We start from the raw sequence: 23,137 nt of genomic DNA on the forward strand, positions 1-23,137 counted from the left end.
TATAAAGCAGAAACTAACACACCATTGTAAAGCAATTATACCCCAATAAAGATGTTAAAAGAAAAAAAAAAAATAGAGAAAAAACCAAAAAAAAAAAAATCTCTGAACTTTTAATTTAGTGCTGTTTTTATTAATCTCAAGTATTAGCTTAAACTTCAGTGTGACAGATTTGGGATTGAATTCCTGCTCACGTTTACTGATTGCGTGTCTTTTAGTAAGTTACTAAAACACTTTTTTTTTACATAGACGTATTTAATTATTTATCTTTGGCTGCCTAGGCTCTTCGTTGCTGTGCACGGGCTTTCCCTAGTTGCGGTGGGCGGGGGCTACTCTTTGTTGCAGTACGCGGGCTTCTCATTGTGGTGGCTTCTCGTTGTTGCTGAGCACGGGGTCTAGGTGCGTGGGCTTCAGTAGTTGTAGTTCACGGGCTCTAGCACGCAGGCTCAGTAGTTGTGGCACATGGTCTTAGTTGCTCCGCGGCATGTGGGATCTTCCCGGACCCGGGCTCAAACGTGTGTCCCGTGCACTGGCAGGTGGATCCTTAACCAGTGCGCCAACAGGGAAGCCCTACTAATACACTTTTAACTTTGCTTTTCACGTATGTAAAATGGTGAGCCTTGACTGATATAGAATATGAGATAACCTAGCACTGTTCTTAACACATATATGCAGTTAAAACTTTTTGGCTCTCATCCCTCTTAAACAGCCTCTATCCTCTTAATAATGAATGTGTCTTTCAGCTAGCAGAGCACCCCAGAGCTGACCACATTCTGGCAAGAGATATAGGATTCTTTTTCTTACTAGGGGTTCTTTATACCTGATAGTTGAAGTGCACTTAAACATGAACAACTCTTGTTTATACTGTAGTAATGGATTTGATGGACGAATTTTAGAGAGTAATATGCAGGAATTGAGCTGCCTTACCCTCAAGAAATATAATTCGATAGTGGTGGCTAGAACGATAAACAGTGTTTGGACAGGGAGTCCATATTGGATGTGAACTTCCTGTACTCCCATTCGTCTATTAAGAATAAAGAGAATCCTTTCAAAATATGTTTTAAAGGGCAGTTATTTCTTTCTGCCTCATTTAAGTTACCTGCAAGAAAAAGACAATCTCCTGCATCCTTGTTTAATAGGCTTTTAATATAAAGCAGATAATTTTTTGCAACATTTCCCAAACTTTTCATTATCGAATTGGCTGAGGCTTCTCAACGATTATCATTTCACAACAATATCTCCATCTTCAGCTTCTTTCAATGAATTGGCCTAATAGATGTGCCATTAAAACAGAGCTTCACTCTCAACGTATTTTTAATTTTGTATTCAAACGGTATGAAGGATTCAGCCATAACAGTGAGTGGATTTCTGATACATGCTACATGATGGATGCAACTAAGTGAAAGAAGGCTACATATTGTATGGTTCCATTTATATGAAATGTCCAGCAGTGGCAAATCCATACACACAGAAAAGATTCTACATTCATGGTTGCCAGGGGTTTGGAAGAGAGGGAACTAGGGAATGACTCCTTAAAATGGGTGTAGGTTTCCTCTTGGTTGATGAAGATGTTTTGCAGCTCAGCAGTGGTGATAGTTGCACAACATTGTGACAGTAGTATATTCCACTGAATGGTACAGTGAATTGTAAAATGATCCAAATGGTGAATTTTGTGTTATGTTCATTTTTCTACAATAAAAAGGAGAAAGAATTCGGGAAAGACTTAGAGTTTGGGAAACTAAGGTGAACTGGTCAAGAAAAAGACAGCTCTATTGTTCAGTTTTCTCTCAGCTCTCCCAGTGCATTAATCCTCAGCAAAAAGTAGGCTGAACTTGTAGATGATAGTCATTCAACACAGTCCAGGGAAAAGTAAATAAAGTAAAACCCAACTCTTCTTCTTTAACACATGTATGAAAGGTTAACTTGCTGCTCAGCCACGTGGACCTTCATGAAGACGTTTCACTTTAGGTGTCCTCTACTTCAGTACTTTACTCACAGCTCATTCACACATGTAGGCAACAGCATTCCTTAATTCGATGGAATCTGCAGCACTGGTTGTGATCAGTCTCATGAAAAGAAAAGGAAAGGTGTCACGGAAGCCAAGGGAAGAGATTTTCAAGACAGAAACGTTGTTTAAGATCTCACTCGGATTGGCGGTCACAAAGATAAGGATTGGGAAGTAGTCCCCTGGACTTGTCAATGGAGAAATCATTGGGGGCTTCAAGGAGATCAGTTTCACGAGAGTAGTGGGGCAGAAACCAGATCGCAGTGTAGATGGGAGGGGAGAAATGGGGGGCAAGTCAAGAAATTGATGGCAAAGGGAAAGAAGGGAGGGGTGGATAGGAGGACAGGAGAATGGAATGGAGGAGAGCATTTCCTTGTGGCTCTTTAATATGGCTGGGAGGGGCCAAAAGAGAAGGAGAGCGTGAAGATGTAGGAAGAGGGGGTGGCATCCCGAGCCCAAGGAGGACTGGCGCCTGTCTTCAGCTCCCACCAGCTGGATGGTCCCTCCCTCTAGCTTTCCACGTAGGCTGTGGAAGTTGCCCCTTGCCTCCTTGGATCAGCTGCCCTTGATTCGTTCGTCCTTTTCTTATTTCTCAGCACATCTGGGTCATACGTTATGTGAAGACAAACAAATCACCACTGATGCTTAATTTTCTTGAAAAATCCCCCAGGCAGGTACCATTTTGGAGAACTACCTATTGTGCCTCAGCAAGCCAAAGTAGCCCATTTTTCCTCTCTCATTGGGAGACATTGCTGTTTCTTGGAGAACCTGATGAAGAGGGTGACTCGCGCTTAGGAATAACGTTGCTTGAAAAGTGCAAAAGGTGAGGTAGTTTGGCTCTGAGGGGCCTCTGAGGCCTGAGACTTCCTGAGAGATGGCAGACTCACAGCTCCCATTTCCCTCTGACCCTGGGCTATGAGCTCATCAAATGAGATGGTAAATAAAGTCACTGACATGGTTTAAAGGATAATTTTGTTCTCTCTTGTTCACTCAGAGCAAACTGAATGGAATTTGCATACAACATATGGATGAACCATCCATACGATGGGGCTTGACCATATCCTCATGGTTCCCCTTCCCTTTTCTACATCTGGCCCCTTTAGCTCTGCAGACTTAACCCCACACCATCAGTCCACCCAGTCGGTCCACTGGACGTCTCTTCCTCTTTCGCATCTGGTCGTTGTCGTCACCTTGTTCTCCACTACCGCCTCCTGCAGTAGCTGTTAGGTCCAGAGAGGTTGGTTCACTGTGAGCAAGTAACTGTCAACTCCATGGACAGGTGGAAGTGACTTGGCAGCCGGGATGCGCCCACCCTGAGTTCATTATACCCATGAGGGTCAAGGAGAATGGGGATGCAGCTGGTCTGCAGAGCCCCGGCAGTTCTGAGACACATGTTCCTGGATCCACACGTTGCTCCATACCCAGCCTTGCCTTTCTTTTTTCTCTCTCTTGACTCCATCCAGGTTTCTGCTCTCCTTGTCCCTTTGGGGAGGGAGGCCAGTACCAGTCCAGGTGTAGTCCCCCAAAGCTTCCTACTTCCAAGCGTTACGTAGGCTTGTATATCCACTTGCTTGGCTTGCCCTGGCATTCGTGCCAACAAGTTGAGTGGTTTAAGCCCTAGGCTCTCTTTTCTGGCAAGAATGTGCCTAAAAATCTCCACCTCTGGTTTGGTGGCCCCTAAAAATTCCCAGTCAGTTTTGGTGAGGGGACACTTGGTGACAGTGTTGTCTTTCGAAATGAGTAGTTCCCTTACCGACGATACTTTGCTCCCCATACATTATTTATAAGGTTTCCCTGTTTGTATGTGCAAACTATTTGTGTGTATATTTTGAGAAATACATTGTACAGGCCTCTTTTTTATTTTTTCCACACACCCTAGAGATGTCATAGAGGCGGTAAATGTGTCCAACTTTTTGAGAAATTGGAACAATCAAGACTTACCTGTATGGAATGCTGTTAACGATGTCAATTCCCGCGACAGTACCTTTCATCTGACACACTTAGGGACTGTTAACAGATTAAAAGTAGTAAAAGACGCGGATAGAGAGAATTTTCATTATCTTGTGCACTGAAATCTTGGATTTTCGTTGGTTTGAATGGGCCTGAAAATGTATTTTTTTTAGTAGGGACATAGAAGCCTCTAGTGGTATTCTTAATAAAGCAAGGTGACTTATAAGCAATCATCTGATGGAGGGTAAATGTACCACAGTCCAGTTTAAGAAAAATACAATATAAAAGTCTTACCATGGAAGAAAATCTTTATATGATCTTTTGTAAAAAAAAAAAAAAAAAGCTTCAAGAAACATAAAGACATGACACCATATTCAGTTTAAAGTCAGTGACTTGTAAGCAAGGCAAAGCAAAGACAGTCTGATTAAGGCCGTTGCATTGTTGTGGCATTTTTTAGGTCTCACCCATTTCTGTGGCCTTTTTAGAACCTAAGCTTCTAGGGCACAGGGAACTTCATCTTGACGTAGGGCTGAGCAAATGCACGGAGCATTTCTCAATAAGTAGGCATTAAATTCTTAGTCCAGAAGGGGCCTTGAGATGCCCTCTCTTTACTCCTTGGTAGAACTGTTTTAACCATCCCCCGAAAACAGATTTTTTTCTTTAAATCTCAAAATTCAGAGATTCCACAATCAGAACTTCCTTCTCATATTGCCATGTGGTCTGCTGTGGGCATCTGTCGAATGGTGTGAACTCTGCGTGGGGAGTCTGGCCTACCCTCGAGGCCCATGGTTTGGGCTGCGGTGGTGCCATGCTGTGCTCAGGGGCCTTCTTTTTTGGAAGTATGGGCTCCAGTGAGCCTTGGTCATGCTCTTTTATGGAACCTTGGGTGCTAGACCACTCTGACCCTCAGTCTCATTTGCAGGTTCTGGGGAGGATTAAATGAGCTCATGTGATATCCAGGTGACTGCGGCAGAGTCGGCTCGGGATGAATCTTTGCTTTGTTTTCATTAGCTGCGGAGAAGACGATGACAGCTTGGTGCCTCTCCAACTTTAATATGGGTATGCCTCTCTTGGGGATCTTGTTAAATGCAGGCTGGTATTCAGTAGTTCTGGGTGGGGCCTGGATTCTGTGCTTCTAACAAGCTCCTAGGTGACGGTGACGCTGAGGGCAAGGGTTTGGCACCTGCGTTTCTCCCTTTCCGGAAGAGCAGGATGTCTGCCGCACCCCCACCCGAGAGGAGCAAACATCCGCAACGTGACTACTAGGAACCAGCTTTCCTCACAGGCAAGGGACCTGTACCACTTCTCCCAACCATTCTGTCTGAGGCGCAGCAAGCCAAAACACTGAAATGCTGAGGTTTGCAGCAAAGAGGAGGTTTATTCACAGGGCAGCCAAGCGAGGACGTGACGTGACAATAGGTCTCAAATCTGCCTCCCCAAAGGCAAGGGGCTTTGGGTATCTGTGGGATAAAGAATAAAGAAGCAGGGCAGTATGAGGCATGGGGAGCGTGAGGAAAGGTGATTGGAAAAAGGTGTGCTCATCATTGTTCTGAGCTGGCGTAACTAGGCTACAGGCCTCGGCACATTCTCAGGCTGGAGTTGGGGAAAACAGGAGCAGAATGGAAGATGACAGCGTGTGAAGGAGGTGTGGTGTCCATAGGTTCGGGGTCTGACGTGCTTCCTGCTGAAGCACCGATGCCCACCAAAGCCGTAAATGGGGTGCTGGGGAATACAGGAGCAGAATGGAAGATGACAGCATGTGAAGGAGGTGTGGTGTCCATAGGTTCAGGGTCTGACGTGCTTCTTGCTGAAGCACTGACGCCTGCCAAAGCCGTAAATGGGGTGCTGGGGAAAACAGGAGCAGAATGGAAGAGGACAGCGTGTGAAGGAGGTGTGGTGTCCATAGCTTCCATATTAGAGGTACTGCCTGCCTGATCTGAGAGCAGAGAGTGAAAGTGGGAGAACCTCTTCCTAGATTCTAACTCCTCTGAATTTATAGCACTGGCTCTGCCTGGCTTTATGACATATCCATTGTACGTGTCACAGAGAAAGAGCGGGCGGGGCAGGGGGTGAGGCAGGGGTCACATGCAAGCCCAGCTGGTGGCGTAACCCCGGCCAAAAGGCAAAGGGCGGGGCCCCTTCTGGACTTTCTAGTGGCTGGGACGTCTGGCTGTGGGTGGCAGGTGTTTGGCACCAGCTGGGCCACCATGCGGAGACTGTTGGGGACTGTGGAAGCCTCCTCCAGAGCTCACCCTTCCTGGGGACTGGCTCTGCAGGCCCCTCAGCCCTGCGTATGTATCGGCCAGGCCTTCCCCACCACGGGGCCCAGAGGCCAGAGCCTGCTCAGACCTGAGGGCAGGAGGCAGCCAGAGCTTACCAGGGTGTGGGCCACCTCGTCCGGAGACCTCCCCAGCTCCTCTGCGAGACCTGGAGACAGGATCGCCTTCTCCAGGGCTGCTCAGCTGCCAGCATGACCATGAGCCAGGTGGCCAAGGTTTCTGAGCAGGAGATGCAGAGCCCTGATCCGACTGGATGCTGCAGCCCACGATGTCCCTTCCTGGCAGATAGGTTCTTTCTTCACTTCTTGTTTGAAATTTGGTAAAAGAACATTTAACCCTTGGCCTGTCCTTCAGGGTATATAGATGGTAGTGGCTTAGCCGGGATTCGATCCAAGCCTGTGTGATTCCAGAGCTTGTGCTCTGGACTGTGGTGCCTCCTTATCGTATATGCTTCATGTGTTACTTGTTTTTTTTTTTCTTGTAGTCCTTATGGTACTTAGCCCTAAGTGCCATACCTGTAACGAACAGCTACACTGCCCTGTAGGAGGTCTTCTTTTGTTCAACGCCTGAATTGGTCATCCACCACACTGTGTTCTAATCTCAGAAGATACAGGTCAGGGACCACCAGTTGTCAGCATGGCACCATTCCATATTTCGAATTGAGGCTTGAAGCCCGTATTTTCCCTTTGTCTAGTTTGAAGGATCCAGATATGTAAAGATGATATTCTAGATAAATCATGGGCTATCCTGAAAGAAATTCACCAGTGAATTGTTCCGTATGGATTAGAAGCCAGCTTCTCTGGCCTTCCTGGAATATATCCAGTAAGGCGTCTCATTCATGTCTAGAAAGCAACTATATCATTTATTGCAACTTCAGCGTGGAGCGATGTATTGGTATAAAGTACGATCAACACAATTTGGTCATTGTGAGTATGACAGCTGGGTCCACTCTTTACTACACATATGTAACTCTAGGGATTCTTATGCCCAAGAGAGGAGACGTACTCTTGGCTGTCTAGGACAAGGGAAGCATGTGTTGTTATTCAGGAGCTGGAAGCTTCAGCATGACAGGTAGGAATTGAACAATCGTGGTCTATACATCACTTGACCTTGCTTAAAACTTGTTTCTTTGGCTTGCTTCATTGGAGTGTTTTCTCCCTCCTGGGCTGACATTGTCTGTTATGTATCACGCATGAGACATATAGAAGTTTCAGAACCCAAAATCATATAGATCAGTAAAAATGTATATATATATATATATATATATATATAAATCTATTGAAACTCACACTGGGCTTAATTCATATATTCCAAAATCAGTTTGACCCTCTGCTCATGAGATTCTTTTTATGGTATGTCCCAGCAAATCTGGGCTTCCATCCCCAATAAATTTTGGGGTTGAAGGACACAAAAGCTTTTGCTCAGACCTAAATTCTGTCTGAAAAAAAGGGAAATATTATAAGCCCTTTGTAACCTCTCCAAGAGCAGAAATGATTTACAGCTGTGGCATTGAACCATAATTCCTTGATCTCATTTGAGAAGAGTTCAGTTAGAAACAGTGTCTTGATTTTTGTTTCTTCCCTGTTTTCTTGTGTTGCTTACCAACAATCCATTGTAATTCATCAGTTAGTATGGCAGCAGGCTGAGTGTTCCCTGGAGCTCATTAAATGAAGTGTTTTTCCTAAAATGACGTTTGTCTCCTTGTTTTCAGCCCCTCTTCTTTCCTCTGCCCTTGACTATAACCAGAGCTCAGCAAAAGCTGAGTGACTTTGTGCAGACCTTACTTAGGCTCAGCCTTTTTTTCTTCATTATTTTATTCATGGCTCCTCCATTTCATTGTTTGCCTTCTCGAAATGTGTTGAAATCTTCCTGTGGTTGATGACTTCCAAAATATCTTGGCTTTTATTGGTTGATTAATTTTGGTATTTCTACAGTTTTATTTAGATATGGTTTCAGGAGGAACAGAAAGTAAATATATTTCCTAGTCTGCCATCTTGAGCTGAAAATCCCTGTGGATTTTAGCATCCAATGTTCCCATGGGAAAACACCCAACCATGGCCTTAATAGATGTAACACTCAAGATTTCAGCTTTTCTTGAGCAATCACTAAGGATTTCATATGTGGTCATTTCTAATGGGGAAATTATAACTATCTCATGACGTTGATTTGATGATTAAATTAGATAATGAACATGAAAATGCTTTGTAAGATTTAAAAATCTGTAAAACTGTTTTTTGTTATTATTTGAATTGTTGTTTTTCAACTTCACTTGACAGTTGTTTATGACCTTGCCTATGTGAGAAAATGCCCTCTGGGTTATTTTTTTGAAAGCCAGAATGTATTTTTCAACAGCTCAATGGAACTGGCATCATTTGTGAAGGTTAACGGTGAAGGGGTAAATGTTTCTTGACACCTATCACTTTACAGTGTTTTCAGGAACTAACTGACTCATGTATTCCTCTTCCAAATTTGGTTGAGGACCTCCTACCAGCCACATGCTTTACGTCAGGTGTTGGAAAGCATTTTCTGGATTTTAAAGATCTTAGGCTTTGTGGGCCATATAGAGTTTCTGTAGCTTCTCCTCCTCTTTCCTCTTCAACAAGCTTTCTAAACGTGAGAACCATTATTAGCTCACAGTCCCACAGATCCAGGCTGAGAGCCTGATTTGATTCGTGGCCATTATTTGCGAATTCCTGCTCTGCGTCTTCACTGAGGAGGGGGACCATGTTTGAGTAATCAGTTCTTTGAATCAACTGTTGGTCTTCTGGGCCTTGTCCTTGCTCTCCTACAGTCTCTAATCAGCGTGGCATCCAGAGAGATCTTGTTAAAACATAAGTCAGATCATGTCACTCAAATTTCTTCAATGGCTTCTTCACAGAAAATGCAAAGTCCTCAGAGTGCCTCCACAGACCTAGAAATCTGGGTGTCTGTTTCCTCTCTGACTGTTTCCTTCTCCTCTCCAATTTGCTCGCTCTGTTTTTCACACGCTGACATCCTTTCTGCTCCTTGGATACTCCAAGCCTACTCTCGTCTCATTGACTTTCTGCCGCAGGCCAGCCGCAGAAAGAGGATTTCACCGCCCAGGGTCAGAAGGGAAGGGGTAAGGAACTGAAGTAGCACCGACGAATGGGGTCAGAAGCCCATGGGTCAGAAGGCTGCAATGAGAAGCCTAGTCACCGCAACAAAGAATAGACCCCCGCTCGCCGAAACTAGAGAAAGCTCGCATGCAGCAATGAAGACCCAATGCAGCCAAAAATAAATAAATAAAAAATAAAGTATAGAATCTTAAAAAAAATCTATAAAGAATATTACAAGAATAGAATCACAGGCCAGTTTCTCCTTTGAACATGCATGCAAAATGTGTAAAGAGAAGCACAAACTATATCCATGGTATGTAAAACAATCATATATCAGAATCAAAGTAGCTTTATTCTTCTGGCAATGCAAGGTTGCTTTAATGTCCAAACGTGAAACTGATCCCAGGAATGAATTAGAGTGGGAGAAAAGTCATTTAAAACAGAAATCTTGGGACTTCCCTGGTGGTCCAGTGTTTAGAACATGGCGCGTTCACTGCTGGGGCCCTGGGGTCCAATCCCAGGTCAGGGAACTAAGATCCTGCAAGACATGAGGCAGGGCCCCGAAAAAAAAAAAAGGAAAGAAAGAAGTCTTAACCAGGAGAAGCACAAGATCGAATAAACATAACAGATAACACCTTATGAAAAGTAGGTGAAGATTATGGAATATTCTAAGATTTAAAACAAAAAGAAACTTTTAAAGATTCAAAAGGATGTGACAAATATTGTACATAGGCCAAAATAAAATGAAATAAAATATACAAATGATGGGAGCCCAAAATTCCAGATGCCCAAGTCCTGTCTCTGAAGATTCTCATTCAATGGGTTCAGGATTTCCTCCTTATTTAAAAACCTACAGGTGATTCTGGTACGATTCCCAGACACAATGTAAAGCTTCTCTTTTACAGGAAAGAATACCAGATTATTTTGTTATCTTATAGTTATACTAACAGGTTGTACTATTGACGGATAAGTCTGCTGTGAAAATGCACCCCCACTAGGGATAAAAAAGGAACTAGTAGTCTCTACTGCTACTTGGTGGCAGCACGCATGTATTGCAAGGGCAATTATTGTAGCAATCCAAATTAGTGGAACATTTTAGAATTGGAAGACGACATACAGATCATCTAGTCAAGCTTCCAACTATTATAGTTGTGAAAAGTAAGGCCCATATAAATGAAATGATTTATCTCCAAAGAGCATTAGTGAAAGTATGAAATAAAAAATATCTCTGGTTCATTGCAGCTCTATTTACAATAGCCCGGAGATGGAAACAACCTAAGTGCCCGTCATTGGATGAATGTATAAAGAAGATGTGGCACATATATACAATGGAATATTACTCAGCCATAAAAAGAAACAAAATTGAGCTATTTATAATGAGGTGGATAGACCTAGTGTCTGTCATACAGAGTGAAGTAAGTCAGAAAGAAAAAGACAAATACCGTATGCTAACACATATATATGGAATTTAAGAAAAAAAATGTCATGAAGAACCTAGGAGTAAAGCAGGAATAAAGACGCAGACCTCTTAGAGAACAGACTTGAGGTTATGGGGAGGGGGAAGGGTGAGCTGTGACAGGGCGAGAGAGAGTCATGGGCATATACACACTAACAAACGCAGTAAGGTAGATAGCTAGTGGGAAGCAGCCGCATGGCACAGGGATATTGGCTCGGTGCTTTGTGACAGCCTGGAGGGGTGGGATGGGGAGGGTGGGAGGGAGGGAGACGCAACAGGGAAGACATATGGGAACATACGTTTATGTATGACTGATTCACTTTGTTATAAAGCAGAAACTAACACACCATTGTAAAGCAATTATACCCCAATAAAGATGTTAAAAGAAAAAAAAAATAGAGAAAAAACCAAAAAAAAAAAAATCTCTGAACTTTTAATTTAGTGCTGTTTTTATTAATCTCAAGTATTAGCTTAAACTTCAGTGTGACAGATTTGGGATTGAATTCCTGCTCACGTTTACTGATTGCGTGTCTTTTAGTAAGTTACTAAAACACTTTTTTTTTACATAGACGTATTTAATTATTTATCTTTGGCTGCCTAGGCTCTTCGTTGCTGTGCACGGGCTTTCCCTAGTTGCGGTGGGCGGGGGCTACTCTTTGTTGCAGTACGCGGGCTTCTCATTGTGGTGGCTTCTCGTTGTTGCTGAGCACGGGGTCTAGGTGCGTGGGCTTCAGTAGTTGTAGTTCACGGGCTCTAGCACGCAGGCTCAGTAGTTGTGGCACATGGTCTTAGTTGCTCCGCGGCATGTGGGATCTTCCCGGACCCGGGCTCAAACGTGTGTCCCGTGCACTGGCAGGTGGATCCTTAACCAGTGCGCCAACAGGGAAGCCCTACTAATACACTTTTAACTTTGCTTTTCACGTATGTAAAATGGTGAGCCTTGACTGATATAGAATATGAGATAACCTAGCACTGTTCTTAACACATATATGCAGTTAAAACTTTTTGGCTCTCATCCCTCTTAAACAGCCTCTATCCTCTTAATAATGAATGTGTCTTTCAGCTAGCAGAGCACCCCAGAGCTGACCACATTCTGGCAAGAGATATAGGATTCTTTTTCTTACTAGGGGTTCTTTATACCTGATAGTTGAAGTGCACTTAAACATGAACAACTCTTGTTTATACTGTAGTAATGGATTTGATGGACGAATTTTAGAGAGTAATATGCAGGAATTGAGCTGCCTTACCCTCAAGAAATATAATTCGATAGTGGTGGCTAGAACGATAAACAGTGTTTGGACAGGGAGTCCATATTGGATGTGAACTTCCTGTACTCCCATTCGTCTATTAAGAATAAAGAGAATCCTTTCAAAATATGTTTTAAAGGGCAGTTATTTCTTTCTGCCTCATTTAAGTTACCTGCAAGAAAAAGACAATCTCCTGCATCCTTGTTTAATAGGCTTTTAATATAAAGCAGATAATTTTTTGCAACATTTCCCAAACTTTTCATTATCGAATTGGCTGAGGCTTCTCAACGATTATCATTTCACAACAATATCTCCATCTTCAGCTTCTTTCAATGAATTGGCCTAATAGATGTGCCATTAAAACAGAGCTTCACTCTCAACGTATTTTTAATTTTGTATTCAAACAGTATGAAGGATTCAGCCATAACAGTGAGTGGATTTCTGATACATGCTACATGATGGATGCAACTAAGTGAAAGAAGGCTACATATTGTATGGTTCCATTTATATGAAATGTCCAGCAGTGGCAAATCCATACACACAGAAAAGATTCTACATTCATGGTTGCCAGGGGTTTGGAAGAGAGGGAACTAGGGAATGACTCCTTAAAATGGGTGTAGGTTTCCTCTTGGTTGATGAAGATGTTTTGCAGCTCAGCAGTGGTGATAGTTGCACAACATTGTGACAGTAGTAAATTCCACTGAATGGTACAGTGAATTGTAAAATGATCCAAATGGTGAATTTTGTGTTATGTTCATTTTTCTACAATAAAAAGGAGAAAGAATTCGGGAAAGACTTAGAGTTTGGGAAACTAAGGTGAACTGGTCAAGAAAAAGACAGCTCTATTGTTCAGTTTTCTCTCAGCTCTCCCAGTGCATTAATCCTCAGCAAAAAGTAGGCTGAACTTGTAGATGATAGTCATTCAACACAGTCCAGGGAAAAGTAAATAAAGTAAAACCCAACTCTTCTTCTTTAACACATGTATGAAAGGTTAACTTGCTGCTCAGCCACGTGGACCTTCATGAAGACGTTTCACTTTAGGTGTCCTCTACTTCAGTACTTTACTCACAGCTCATTCACACATGTAGGCAACAGCATTCCTTAATTCGATGGAATCTGCAGCACTGGTTGTGATCAGTCTCATGAAAAGAAAAGGAAAGGTGTCACGGAAGCCAAGGGAAGAGATTTTCAAGACAGAAACGTTGTTTAAGATCTCACTCGGCTTGGCGGTCACAAAGATAAGGATTGGGAAGTAGTCCCCTGGACTTGTCAATGGAGAAATCATTGGGGGCTTCAAGGAGATCAGTTTCACGAGAGTAGTGGGGCAGAAACCAGATCGCAGTGTAGATGGGAGGGGAGAAATGGGGGGCAAGTCAAGAAATTGATGGCAAAGGGAAAGAAGGGAGGGGTGGATAGGAGGACAGGAGAATGGAATGGAGGAGAGCATTTCCTTGTGGCTCTTTAATATGGCTGGGAGGGGCCAAAAGAGAAGGAGAGCGTGAAGATGTAGGAAGAGGGGGTGGCATCCCGAGCCCAAGGAGGACTGGCCCCTGTCTTCAGCTCCCACCAGCTGGATGGTCCCTCCCTCTAGCTTTCCACGTAGGCTGTGGAAGTTGCCCCTTGCCTCCTTGGATCAGCTGCCCTTGATTCGTTCGTCCTTTTCTTATTTCTCAGCACATCTGGGTCATACGTTATGTGAAGACAAACAAATCACCACTGATGCTTAATTTTCTTGAAAAATCCCCCAGGCAGGTACCATTTTGGAGAACTACCTATTGTGCCTCAGCAAGCCAAAGTAGCCCATTTTTCCTCTCTCATTGGGAGACATTGCTGTTTCTTGGAGAACCTGATGAAGAGGGTGACTCGCGCTTAGGAATAACGTTGCTTGAAAAGTGCAAAAGGTGAGGTAGTTTGGCTCTGAGGGGCCTCTGAGGCCTGAGACTTCCTGAGAGATGGCAGACTCACAGCTCCCATTTCCCTCTGACCCTGGGCTATGAGCTCATCAAATGAGATGGTAAATAAAGTCACTGACATGGTTTAAAGGATAATTTTGTTCTCTCTTGTTCACTCAGAGCAAACTGAATGGAATTTGCATACAACATATGGATGAACCATCCATACGATGGGGCTTGACCATATCCTCATGGTTCCCCTTCCCTTTTCTACATCTGGCCCCTTTAGCTCTGCAGACTTAACCCCACACCATCAGTCCACCCAGTCGGTCCACTGGACGTCTCTTCCTCTTTCGCATCTGGTCGTTGTCGTCACCTTGTTCTCCACTACCGCCTCCTGCAGTAGCTGTTAGGTCCAGAGAGGTTGGTTCACTGTGAGCAAGTAACTGTCAACTCCATGGACAGGTGGAAGTGACTTGGCAGCCGGGATGCGCCCACCCTGAGTTCATTATACCCATGAGGGTCAAGGAGAATGGGGATGCAGCTGGTCTGCAGAGCCCCGGCAGTTCTGAGACACATGTTCCTGGATCCACACGTTGCTCCATACCCAGCCTTGCCTTTCTTTTTTCTCTCTCTTGACTCCATCCAGGTTTCTGCTCTCCTTGTCCCTTTGAGGAGGGAGGCCAGTACCAGTCCAGGTGTAGTCCCCCAAAGCTTCCTACTTCCAAGCGTTACGTAGGCTTGTATATCCACTTGCTTTAGTTGCCCTGGCATTCGTGCCAACAAGTTGAGTGGTTTAGCCCTAGGCTCTCTTTTCTGGCAAGAATGTGCCTAAAAATCTCCACCTCTGGTTTGGTGGCCCCTAAAAATTCCCAGTCAGTTTTGGTGAGGGGACACTTGGTGACAGTGTTGTCTTTCGAAATGAGTAGTTCCCTTACCGACGATACTTTGCTCCCCATACATTATTTATAAGGTTTCCCTGTTTGTATGTGCAAACTATTTGTGTGTATATTTTGAGAAATACATTGTACAAGCCTCTTTTTTATTTCTTCCACACACCCTAGAGATGTCATAGAGGCGGTAAATGTGTCCAACTTTTTGAGAAATTGGAACAATCAAGACTTACCTGTATGGAATGCTGTTAACGATGTCAATTCCCGCGACAGTACCTTTCATCTGACACACTTAGGGACTGTTAACAGATTAAAAGTAGTAAAAGACGCGGATAGAGAGAATTTTCATTATCTTGTGCAGTGAAATCTTGGATTTTCGTTGGTTTGAATGGGCCTGAAAATGTATTTTTTTTAGTAGGGACATAGAAGCCTCTAGCGGTATTCTTAATAAAGCAAGGTGAGTTATAAGCAATCATCTGATGGAGGGTAAATGTACCACAGTCCAGTTTAAGAAAAATACAATATAAAAGTCTTACCATGGAAGAAAATCTGTATATGATCTTTTGTAAAAAAAAAAAAAAAGCTTCAAGAAACATAAAGACATGACACCATATTCAGTTTAAAGTCAGTGACTTGTAAGCAAGGCAAAGCAAAGACAGTCTGATTAAGGCCGTTGCATTGTTGTGGCATTTTTTAGGTCTCACCCATTTCTGTGGCCTTTTTAGAACCTAAGCTTCTAGGGCACAGGGAACTTCATCTTGACGTAGGGCTGAGAAAATGCACGGAGCATTTCTCAATAAGTAGGCATTAAATTCTTAGTCCAGAAGGGGCCTTGAGATGCCCTCTCTTTACTCCTTGGTAGAACTGTTTTAACCATCCCCCGAAAACAGATTTTTTTCTTTAAATCTCAAAATTCAGAGATCCCACAATCAGAACTTCCTTCTCATGTTGCCATGTGGTCTGCTGTGGGAATCTGTCGAATGGTGTGAACTCTGCGTGGGGAGTCTGGCCTACCCTCGAGGCCCATGGTTTGGGCTGCGGTGGTGCCATGCTGTGCTCAGGGTCCTTCTGTTCTGGAAGTTTGGGCTCCAGTGAGCCTTGGTCATGCTCTTTTATGGAACCTTGGGTGCTAGACCACTCTGACACTCAGTCTCATTTGCAGGTTCTGGGGAGGATTAAATGAGCTCATGTGATATCCAGGTGACTGAGGCAGAGTCGGCTCGGGATGAATCTTTGCTTCGTTTTCATTAGCTGCGGAGAAGACGATGACAGCTTGGTGCCTCTCCAACTTTAATATGGGTATGCCTCTCTTGGGGATCTTGTTAAATGCAGGCTGGTATTCAGTAGTTCTGGGTGGGGCCTGGATTCTGTGCTTCTAACAAGCTCCTAGGTGACGGTGACGCTGAGGGCAAGGGTTTGGCACCTGCGTTTCTCCCTTTCCGGAAGAGCAGGATGTCTGCTGCACCCCCACCCGAGAGGAGCAAACATCCGCAACGTGACTACTAGGAACCAGCTTCCCTCACAGGCAAGGGACCTGTACCACTGCTCCCAACCATTCTGTCTGAGGCGCAGCAAGCCAAAACACTGAAATGCTGAGGTTTGCAGCAAAGAGGAGGTTTATTCACAGGGCAGCCAAGCGAGGACGTGACGTGACAATAGGTCTCAAATCTGCCTCCCCAAAGGCAAGGGGCTTTGGGTATCTGTGGGATAAAGAATAAAGAAGCAGGGCAGTATGAGGCATGGGGAGCGTGAGGAAAGGTGATTGGAAAAAGGTGTGCTCATCATTGTTCTGAGCTGGCGTAACTAGGCTACAGGCCTCGGCACATTCTCAGGCTGGAGTTGGGGAAAACAGGAGCAGAATGGAAGATGACAGCGTGTGAAGGAGGTGTGGTGTCCATAGGTTCGGGGTCTGCGTGCTTCCTGCTGAAGCACCGATGCCCACCAAAGCCGTAAATGGGGTGCTGGGGAAAACACGAGCAGAATGGAAGATGACAGCTTGTGAGGGAGGTGTGGTGTCCATAGGTTCGGGGTCTGACGTGCTTCCTGCTGAAACACCGATGCCCGCCAAAGCCGTAAATGGGGTGCTGGGGAAAACAGGAGCAGAATGGAAGAGGACAGCGTGTGAAGGAGGTGTGGTGTCCATAGCTTCCATATTAGAGGTACTGCCTGCCTGATCTGAGAGCATAGAGTGAAAGTGGGAGAGCCTCTTCCTAGATTCTAACTCCTCTGAATTTATAGCACTGGCTCTGCCTGGCTTTATGACATATCCATTGTACGTGTCACAGAGAAAGAGCGGGCGGGGCAGGGGGTGAGGCAGGGGTCACATGCAAGCCCAGCTGGTGGCGTAACCCCGGCCCAAAGGCAAAGGGCGGGGCCCCTTCTGGACTTTCTAGTGGCTGGGACGTCTGGCTGTGGGTGGCAGGTGTTTGGCACCAGCTGGGCCACCATGCGGAGACTGTTGGGGACTGTGGAAACCTCCTCCAGAGCTCACCCTTCCTGGGGACTGGCTCTGCAGGCCCCTCAGCCCTGCGTATGTATCGGCCAGGCCTTCCCCACCATGGGGCCCAGAGGCCAGAGCCTGCTCAGACCTGAGGGCAGGAGGCAGCCAGAGCTTACCAGGGTGTGGGCCACCTCGTCCGGAGACCTCCCCAGCTCCTCTGCGAGACCTGGAGACAGGATCGCCTTCTCCAGGGCTGCTCAGCTGCCAGCATGACCATGAGCCAGGTGGCCAAGGTTTCTGAGCAGGAGATGCAGAGCCCTGATCCGACTGGATGCTGCAGCCCACGATGTCCCTTCCTGGCAGATAGGTTCTTTCTTCACTTCTTGTTTGAAATTTGGTAAAAGAACATTTAACCCTTGGCCTGTCCTTCAGGGTATATAGATGGTAGTGGCTTAGCCGGGATTCGATCCAAGCCTGTGTGATTCCAGAGCTTGTGCTCTGGACTGTGGTGCCTCCTTATCGTATATGCTTCATGTGTTACTTGTTTTTTTTTTTCTTGTAGTCCTTATGGTACTTAGCCCTAAGTGCCATACCTGTAACGAACAGCTACACTGCCCTGTAGGAGGTCTTCCTTTGTTCAACGCCTGAATTGGTCATCCACCACACTGTGTTCTAATCTCAGAAGATACAGGTCAGGGACCACCAGTTGTCAGCATGGCACCATTCCATATTTCGAATTGAGGCTTGAAGCCCGTATTTTCCCTTTGTCTAGTTTGAAGGATCCAGATATGTAAAGATGATATTCTAGATAAAACATGGGCTATCCTGAAAGAAATTCACCACTGAATTGTTCCATATGGATTAGAAGCCAGCTTCTCTGGCCTTCCTGGAGTATATCCAGTAAGGCGTCTCATTCATGTCTAGAAAGCAACTATATCATTTATTGCAACTTCTGCGTGGAGCGATGTGTTGGTATAAAGTACGATCAACACAATTTGGTCATTGTGAGTATGACAGCTGGGTCCACTCTTTACTACACATATGTAACTCTAGGGATTCTTATGCCCAAGGGAGGAGACGTACTCTTGGCTGTCTAGGACAAGGGAAGCATGTGTTGTTATTCAGGAGCTGGAAGCTTCAGCATGACAGGTAGGAATTGAACAATCGTGGTCTATACATCACTTGACCTTGCTTAAAACTTGTTTCTTTGGCTTGCTTCATTGGAGTGTTTTCTCCCTCCTAGGCTGACATTGTCTGTTATGTATCACGCATGAGACATATAGAAGTTTCAGAACCCAAAATCATATAGATCAGTAAAAATGTATATATATATATATATATATATAAATCTATTGAAACTCACACTGGGCTTAATTCATATATTCCAAAATCAGTTTGACCCTCTGCTCATGAGATTCTTTTTATGGTATGTCCCAGCAAATCTGGGCTTCCATCCCCAATAAATTTTGGGGTTGAAGGACACAAAAGCTTTTGCTCAGACCTAAATTCTGTCTGAAAAAAAGGGAAATATTATAAGCCCTTTGTAACCTCTCCAAGAGCAGAAATGATTTACAGTTGTGGCATTGAACCATAATTCCTCGATCTCATTTGAGAAGAGTTCAGTTAGAAACAGTGTCTTGATTTTTGTTTCTTTTGTTTCTTCCCTGTTTTCTTGTCTTGCTTGCCAACAATCCATTGTAATTCATGAGTTAGTATGGCAGCAGGCTGAGTGTTCCCTGGAGCTCATTAAATGAAGTGTTTTTCCTAAAATGACGTTTGTCTCCTTGTTTTCAGCCCCTCTTCTTTCCTCTGCCCTTGACTATAACCAGAGCTCAGCAAAAGCTGAGTGACTTTGTGCAGACCTTACTTAGGCTCAGCCTTTTTTTCTTCATTATTTTATTCATGGCTCCTCCGTTTCATTGTTTGCCTTCTCGAAATGTGTTGAAATCTTTCTGTGGTTGATGACTTCCAAAATATCTTGGCTTTTATTGGTTGATTAATTTTGGTATTTCTACAGTTTTATTTAGATATGGTTTCAGGAGGAACAGAAAGTAAATATATTTCCTAGTCTGCCATCTTGAGCTGAAAATCCCTGTGGATTTTAGCATCCAATGTTCCCATGGGAAAACACCCAACCATGGCCTTAATAGATGTAACACTCAAGATTTCAGCTTTTCTTGAGCAATCACTAAGGATTTCATATGTGGTCATTTCTAATGGGGAAATTATAACTATCTCATGATGTTGATTTGAGGATTAAATTAGGTAATGAACATGAAAATGCTTTGTAAGATTTAAAAATCTGTAAAACTGTTTTTTGTTATTATTTGATTTGTTGCTATTTCAGCTTCACTTGACAGTTGTTTATGACCTTGCCTATGTGAGAAAATGCCCTCTGGGTTATTTTTTTGAAAGCCAGAATGTATTTTTCAACAGCTCAATGGAACTGGCATCATTTGTGAAGGTTAAGGGTGAAGGGGTAAATGTTTCTTGACACCTATCACTTTACAGTGTTTTCAGGAACTAACTGACTCATGTATTCCTCTTCCAAATTTGGTTGAGGACCTCCTACCAGCCACATGCTTTACGTCAGGTGTTGGAAAGCATTTTCTGGATTTTAAATATCTTAGGCTTTGTGGGCCATATAGAGTTTCTGTAGCTTCCCCTCCTCTTTCCTCTTCAACAAGCTTTCTAAACGTGAGAACCATTATTAGCTCACAGTCCCACAGATCCAGGCTGAGAGCCTGATTTGATTCGTGGCCATTATTTGCCAATTCCTGCTCTGCGTCTTCACTGAGGAGGGGGACCATGTTTGAGTAATCAGTTCTTTGAATCAACTGTTGGTCTTCTGGGGCTTGTCCTTGCTCTCCTACAGTCTCTAATCAGCGTGGCATCCAGAGAGATCTTGTTAAAACATAAGTCAGATCATGTCACTCAAATTTCTTCAATGGCTTCTTCACAGAAAATGCAAAGTCCTCAGAGTGCCTCCACAGACCTAGAAATCTGGGTGTCTGTTTCCTCTCTGACTGTTTCCTTCTCCTCTCCAATTTGCTTGCTCTGTTTTCCACACGCTGACATCCTTTCTGCTCCTTGGATACTCCAAGCCTACTCTTGCCTCATTGACTTTCTGCCGCAGGCCAGCCGCAGAAAGAGGATTTCACCGCCCAGGGTCAGAAGGGAAGGGGAAAGGAACCGAAGTAGCACCGACGAATGGGGTCAGAAGCCCATAGGTCAGAAGGCTGTAATGAGAAGCCTAGTCACCGCAACAAAGAATAGACCCCCGCTCGCCGAAACTAGAGAAAGCTCGCATGCAGCAATGAAGACCCAATGCAGCCAAAAATAAATAAATAAAAAATAAAGTATAGAATCTTAAAAAAAATCTATAAAGAATATTACAAGAATAGAATCACAGGCCAGTTTCTCCTTTGAACATGCATGCAAAATGTGTAAAGAGAAGCACAAACTATATCCATGGTATGTAAAACAATCATATATCAGAATCAAAGTAGCTTTATTCTTCTGGCAATGCACGGTTGCTTTAATGTCCAAACGTGAAACTGATCCCAGGAATGAATTAGAGTGGGAGAAAAGTCATTTAAAACAGAAATCTTGGGACTTCCCTGGTGGTCCAGTGTTTAGAACATGGCGCGTTCACTGCTGGGGCCCTGGGGTCCAATCCCAGGTCAGGGAACTAAGATCCTGCAAGACATGAGGCAGGGCCCCGAAAAAAAAAAAGGAAAGAAAGAAGTCTTAACCAGGAGAAGCACAAGATCGAATAAACATAACAGATAACACCTTATGAAAAATAGGTGAAGATTATGGAATATTCTAAGATTTAAAACAAAAAGAAACTTTTAAAGATTCAAAAGGATGTGACAAATATTGTACATAAGCCAAAATAAAATGAAATAAAATATACAAATGATGGGAGCCCAAAATTCCAGATGCCCAAGTCCTGTCTCTGAAGATTCTCATTCAATGGGTTCAGGATTTCCTCCTTATTGAAAAACCTACAGGTGATTCTGGTACGATTCCCAGACACAATGTAAAGCTTCTCTTTTACAGGAAAGAATACCAGATTATTTTGTTATCTTATAGTTATACTAACAGGTTGTACTATTGACGGATAAGTCTGCTGTGAAAATGCACCCCCACTAGGGATAAAAAAGGAACTAGTAGTCTCTACTGCTCCTTGGTGGCAGCACGCATGTATTGCAAGGGCAATTATTGTAGCAATCCAAATTAGTGGAACATTTTAGAATTGGAAGGCAACATACAGATCATCTAGTCAAGCTTCCAACTATTATAGTTGTGAAAACTAAGGCCCATATAAATGAAATGATTTATCTCCAAAGAGCATTAGTGAAAGTATGAAATAAAAAATATCTCTGAACTTTTAATTTAGTGCTGTTTTTATTAATCTCAAGTATTAGCTTAAACTTCAGTGTGACAGATTTGGGATTGAATTCCTGCTCACGTTTACTGATTGCGTGTCTTTTAGTAAGTTACTAAAACACTTTTTTTTTAAATAGACGTATTTAATTATTTATCTTTGGCTGCCTAGGCTCTTCGTTGCTGTGCACGGGCTTTCCCTAGTTGCGGTGGCCATGGTCTACACTTTGTTGCAGTACGCGGGCTTCTCATTGTGGTGGCTTCTCGTTGTTGCTGAGCACGGGGTCTAGGTGCGTGGGCTTCAGTAGTTGTGGTTCACGGGCTCTAGCACGCAGGCTCAGTAGTTGTGGCACATGGTCTTAGTTGCTCCACGCCATGTGGGATCTTCACGGACCCGGGCTCAAACGTGTGTCCCGTGCACTGGCAGGTGGATCCTTAACCAGTGCGCCAACAGGGAAGCCCTACTAATACACTTTTAACTTTGCTTTTCATGTATGTAAAATGGTGAGCCTTGACTGATATAGAATATGAGATAACCTAGCACTGTTCTTAACACATATATGCAGTTAAAACTTTTTGGCTCTCATCCCTCTTAAACAGCCTCTATCCTCTTAATAATGAATGTGTCTTTCAGCTAGCAGAGCACCCCAGAGCTGACCACATTCTGGCAAGAGATATAGGATTCTTTTTCTTACTGGGGGTTCTTTATACCTGATAGTTGAAGTGCACTTAAACATGAACAACTCTTGTTTATACTGTAGTAATGGATTTGATGGACGAATTTTAGAGAGTAATATGCAGGAATTGAGCTGCCTTACCCTCAAGAAATATAATTCGATAGTGGTGGCTAGAACGATAAACAGTGTTTGGACAGGGAGTCCATATTGGATGTGAACTTCCTGTACTCCCATTCGTCTATTAAGAATAAAGAGAATCCTTTCAAAATGTGTTTTAAAGGGCAGTTATTTCTTTCTGCCTCATTTAAGTTACCTGCAAGAAAAAGACAATCTCCTGCATCCTTGTTTAATAGGCTTTTAATATAAAGCAGATAATTTTTTGCAACATTTCCCAAACTTTTCATTATCGAATTGGCTGAGGCTTCTCAACGATTATCATTTCACAACAATATCTCCATCTTCAGCTTCTTTCAATGAATTGGCCTAATAGATGTGCCATTAAAACAGAGCTTCACTCTCAACGTATTTTTAATTTTGTATTCAAACAGTATGAAGGATTCAGCCATAACAGTGAGTGGATTTCTGATACATGCTACATGATGGATGCAACTAAGTGAAAGAAGGCTACATATTGTATGGTTCCATTTATATGAAATGTCCAGCAGTGGCAAATCCATACACACAGAAAAGATTCTACATTCGTGGTTGCCAGGGGTTTGGAAGAGAGGGAAATAGGGAATGACTCCTTAAAATGGATGTAGGTTTCCTCTTGGTTGATGAAGATGTTTTGCAGCTCGGCAGTAGTGATAGTTGCACAACATTGTGACAGTAG

The sequence above is a fragment of the Orcinus orca genome, chromosome 12 (assembly GCF_937001465.1).
Source record: "Orcinus orca chromosome 12, mOrcOrc1.1, whole genome shotgun sequence".
NCBI classification, from domain to species: Eukaryota; Metazoa; Chordata; class Mammalia; order Artiodactyla; family Delphinidae; genus Orcinus; species Orcinus orca.